We start from the raw sequence: 5,840 nt of genomic DNA on the forward strand, positions 1-5,840 counted from the left end.
ACTAGGAGTCATTAAAGCAAAACACTCACATTATCTCTAAATTATCGCTGGCAAAGCTGGTGATGTACTTTTGTGCTATATAAGCAGCAGCAATGGGAACTTCATTTTGTTGTTAAATTAGAATATGCTATCCTAAGGACTGAATGTTTTCTGCACTAAATCCTACATAATTCCTTTTATTTTATTTTATTCATTATCTATCGTTCTATCTATCATCTCTTCCTTCTAATAGTGCATTACATGCACAGCCTAATACATACATTTTCAGACAAAATCTAAAGAGTAGCTAAATAAAATTCATTAAAAAATCCTCCCTCTTTTTTGCACTTATTTTAAAATATTAAATTTATTTCTTAATGACTCATACTTCCACATGGCTCAAAGATCATAATTACACAAAACATATTCATTAAGATGTCTCATAGCTACCCTGATCCATCATCCTAAATCCTTCAGTCTTCTCATAGGTAAAAAATTAAACATTTTTTGGAAACAATTTCAGAATTATAGAAGAGTTACAAAAATATTACATTTAATTCCTACATTCCCTCTCCCAGTTTCCCCTTATGTTAACACCTAACAATCAGGGAACATTTACCAAAACTGAGAAATTACGTGACATGTCTTCTTTGTCTCCTAACTCTATAGCACATTTTTAATTTATTTTATCAAAGTTTACTTAATTGACAATGTTGCATTAATTTCTGCTCTATAGCGAATTGATTCAGTTATATATTCTTTTTCATAGTCTTTTCCACTATGGTTTATCACAGAATATTAAATATAGTTTCCCAAGCTATACAGCAGGACCTTGCTGTATCCATTCTAGGTAAATATAGTAGTTAGCATATGCTAATCCCAAACTTCCAATCCATCCCTTCCCCCATCCTCCTTTCCCCTTGGTAACCACAAATCTGTTCTCTATGTTTTGTAGATATATCTGTTTTGTATCATGGTTTAGATTCTACATGTAAGTGATATCGTAAGATATTTGTCTTTTCCTGACTTTCTTCACTTAGTATGAAAATCTCTAGGTCCATTGATGTTGCTGCAAAATGGCATGTTTCATTCTTTTTTATAACTGTAGTATTCCATTATGCATTTGTACCACATCTTCTGTATCCATTCATCTATTGATGGCCTTTTAGGTTGTGGTCATTGTAAATAGTTGCTGCAATGAATATTGGAGTGCATGTTTATTTTTGAATTATGTATAGTTTTCTCTGGATATATGCCCAGGAGTGGAATTGCTGGGTCATATGTTAATTCTATTTTTCGTTTTCTGAAGACCCTCCATACTGTTTTTCATAGTGGCTGCACAGATTTACAGTCCCACCAACAATGTCGGGGGGGTGCGGTTCTTTCTTGCACACCCTTTTATGACAGTTATTTTAAAGTCCTTTCCTGCTAACTCTAATATCTGGATTGTGGATGGATTTACTTCTACTGTTTTGATTTTCTACTTACTATTCCTGGTCACGTTTTTATTATCACTGTGCATATATCATTTTAATATTGTAATCAGATATTTTAAATAAATGGATTCTAGAGGCTTCAGATGATATGATTTTTCCCGGAGAGCATTCATTCTTTCCTAGGTTAGGCAGAATGCATGGAGAACTGACTCCACTGACCAGTCAGACATCGAACTGAGTCCATGCCAATTTGTAACTAGACTTAGTCCATCTATGATGTGTCCTGTTCCCTGAGCCTTGCCACCCTGGCCTTCTGCTTGAGAGCCTGGAAAGTCTCTGTCTCTTCTGAAACCTCAATCTATGTATATTGTAGGCCTTCTTCTGCCTCAAGAGAGTTTTTCTTCTAAGCACACCAAATGGGTGGATTTCAAATTGCCTGTTAGAATTTTCCTACTCACCTCCTTGGTTTCCTGTTTTATTGCAACACATAGCCAAGGTCCACAAAGAAGACTGGCCATACATTTGGGGGCACTTCTAGACTCAAGGCTGTCATACTGGCCCCAGTGACTATCTAAAGCTTTACTTCTCTTTCTCAGTAGAATACTTCTTCCTGTACCAAGTCTAAACTACTGCCAGTGTCCAGAACCACAGATGCCTCAAGGAAATATAACAGCAATCATCGATAGCTCTAGGCAATACATTTTCTTCCCTGAGATTCTAGTTTGTCTAATTCTTCTTGCCTCCACCACATTTCAGTCTTTCCAGGTGTTACATTCAGAATGTTAACCTATCATGGTATACATTTTGTTCAGTAGCAGAATCCATTTCTCAATATTTCTGAACTTGGAAGGAATTCAAATTAGTTTCTATAAGATGATAGAAGCTGTAAAATGTAGTCTTCAGAAAGTACTAGTGATTGTGTTTTCAACATTGTGGAGAAAGTCTGTCTACAGTGAAACAGATGAAAAAAGTCAACGCAGACAAGAACCAACAGAAAAAGGAGAGTCCTGATGGTGTCTGGAGTGTGGATTGTTCCTAAGGATTGGCTGTGTTCCTTCCTGGTCCAACGGGGCTGGTGGCTCAATTCCTCTCTTGATTTTTGAGGGCCCAGCTCTCCTTGAAATATGTTCTCTCTTTTGATTTAGTTGCGATTAAATTGGTTTTACATCACTTGTAGAAAGTGCCTGAATTAATACTATATTTCATACTATTAAATGTTAACACAAATTATGTTTTTATCATCATTGTTTTAAGCTTCTATTTTTTAAAGTTTACCCTATGATCTCCTATTTTGCAATAATGATAATAGCTGTGACATCATAATGCTTTCAATATGCTTACCAGACATAATTTCTCATCCTTTTCTAATGTGATGCTTCTAATATTCAGGGTCCTTGGAACTCACATAGCTAAACATGTTTGAAGTGTATGTAAAGCAAGAAGAAATAAGATTTGATATAGATAACACACTTATGGTTATCAGGGGAAAAGGGGTGGAAGGAGGGCTATAGTGGGAGATTGGGATTGATATATACACACCACTATATATAAAATAGTTAACTAATAAAGACCTAAAGTATAGCACAGGGAACTCCTCTCAAAACTTTGTAATGGCCCAGGTGGGAAAAGAATCTAAAAAAGAGTGGATATATGTGTATGTGTAACTAATTTGCTTTGCTGTAAAGCAGAAACTAACACAACATTGTAAATCAACCATACTCCAATAAAAATTTAAAAAGAAAAATAAAATAAAGAAGATCCTCCTCATGGGAGGAGCTCTTTCATGGATAAAGGGCAGAATTTTTAGTCCTTCGAAATCTAGATTCATTTTGTTTACATTCCTGATTTGGGCAAGTTCTTATTAGATGAACATGCCAAACTGCTGATTTCTAGTTGAAAAGATCTCTTTTAAAGAACTTTTATCTGAATAATTTTCTCTCAAGGAAAAGGCCTCTGTTTTTTTAAGTCCTTGACCCACTGGTGGAAAACAAAAAAGACTATTGCATTCAACGGACAGGAGAAAAATAAAAGCAATTCAATTTTTAAGGTTATTTTTCTGATATTTACATTGACATTATTATAAATGGAGAACTTTATTTAACATTTCTTCCAAGCAAATTTAAACTTATTGTGTTTTTTATTTAGTGCATATGTGTGTCAGGCTTTGGAAGAAGTGATAAGGATTAGGAGACAGGAAGAAGAATGAAGAAGAGAGAAAAATAGGCACATGAGATGGGGCGGGGCGGAGGGGGAGGGTGCGGAATGAATCCTGAAGGTAACTAAATGGGACCAGAAAAGATGTTAAAGTGTTTGGGTTGTGGACTTCAAAATGTGTAGTATGTGATCACCTATTAGTGCTACTTAGGAATTGATGATCAGCTGGCTCAATAGAACTATGGTGTACAGTCCTTTACCTGATTTTTATCATCACCATCACCACCCCCAGAAAAAAATATGTAGGTTCCTAACCAATATTTGGAGATTTAAGTAGCCATGAACTTTGATGTCACTTCAGAGGTGGGATGAGCTAAAGCCACAGGCAAGATGGTCAAAAGGGCCATCAGAGCTGAGTAGCCTGGCTGACTTGGTCTAGACAATTGGCAAAGAGGTGGACCTTGAAATGAAGAGAGACTAGTTCTACCAGCAGCTGTCTGGCACTGGCAGAGTTCCTTAAATTCTCCAAGTTCAGCTTCCTTGGGCAGAAAATGAGGATGAAAATGTCAGCTCCTAGCGCTGTTATAAGAATTAAATGAGAGAATGCATGTGAACCATGTAGTATAAGGTTTAGATGGTACATAGTCCTCAATAAAGTATAAAGCTGTTATTTGTTAAGTACAGGTGAAGAAGTAATAAAATAGCTTTTTTTTTTTTCAAATCTAGAGTGAATCACAGAGTGATGCAATATTTCCTAGTCTGAATATAAGGCAAAAGGCAATTTCTATTGCTTCTTTCCTTAAGCCAGTGGACAGCTTCACTGTTAAATCTCTGATTTCACTTTTTAGGAGAGACTTCATCCTGAACAGAACAGCCCACTGGTGGTGGCAAGTTGTTCCTAAATTTAGTGAATTCACTGGCATTGTTCTTCTATCCAAAGATTTCTTATCATTGCTAAAACCTATTCTTTGTCCAAAAAAAAAGAAGAGAAAAAAAAAATCAGCTCTCCTTTCCCGCAAGCAACCATGCTTATATAACTTTAAGCTTTGCGTTGGACATTTTCTTATAAGATCTAGCTCTTCAGCCATGTAATACCTGATTGAGAACTAAGTTGGGAACTGGCTCTTCTACTAGTTTGAACTGGGCTAACTTGGAACTAGCAGTAATCTACCTGTTGTGGGTATCTGTTGGAACTAGCAAAGTAGTCGTTACTAGAGACACAGGAATTAGAACATGTCTATCACTCGGTCAGGAAGATTCTCTGGAGAAGGGAATGGCAATCCCCTCCGATATTCTTGCCTGGAGAATTTCATGGATAAATGAGCCTGGCAGGCCACAGTCACAAAGAGTCAGACACAACCAAGCAACTACCACACAAACAAGTTATATATACATACTCTGATTTTTGTCTACATTCTTCTTTAAATATATGTATAACTTATACAATATTTATATTCATATGCAAACACATACCAAGGTACTAATTCTCAGGGATTAATTTATGCCAGCCTGGCACTTCTAGAATAAAGCACTCAGTTTATTCTTTGTCTTAAAAATCCCTTACTGAGCACCCAACATATAAGGACCATGACACAAAAACCAAATCAAAATCCCAATGTTGTGTCAATAATATGGAGCCTCAAAAGGTCTGGCTGCAAAAATTGTGTGTATACATCTGTATGTGTGTGTGTGTTCATTTATCAGAACATTTCCATAGTTTCAAGTAAGACATAAGGGAGACTTGTACTTTGATTGCTACCGGTATTCTCCTTAAGGAATAGTTAGTTACTCGATGAAATACAAGAGGAACCTAGAAATGGGTTGTACAAAGCTCCTGGTCTCCTGCTGCCCATTTCCTGAGTGGAAGCAGAAACAACAACAGCAACCCCTTCCACCCCCACACCCCCAAAAATCAAAACCAGGCAAACAAACAAAAAAAAACAGTGGCCACAGACAGGAAGCAAGATTTGCAAGAAGTGGTTTGCCAGGTTCCCACGTTTTGTGGTTAGGGACTGCTTGTGGAGTTTTCAAATGGAGCAAAGCAAGGAGAGCTTGAGAATTTCGGCTTCCCCCCTCTGCAGAGCAAAGGTAAATATTCAAGTTCTTTGCTCCTGCGCCCTGGAGCTAAAGTCTTTTTCTGGGAAATGCCGGAAGGAGTCTAGGGATGCTGGAAACGCACAGACCCTCGAGCTGGCTGGCTTCCAGCCAAACCAGAGTTGCTGCGCTGCAAGTTCTACCGCGGGTGTGGAGGTGGGGCGGGCTTCTCTTCCC

This window comes from Bison bison, unplaced genomic scaffold (assembly GCF_000754665.1).
Source record: "Bison bison bison isolate TAMUID 2011002044 unplaced genomic scaffold, Bison_UMD1.0 scf7180017864362, whole genome shotgun sequence".
Taxonomy (NCBI): domain Eukaryota; kingdom Metazoa; phylum Chordata; class Mammalia; order Artiodactyla; family Bovidae; genus Bison; species Bison bison.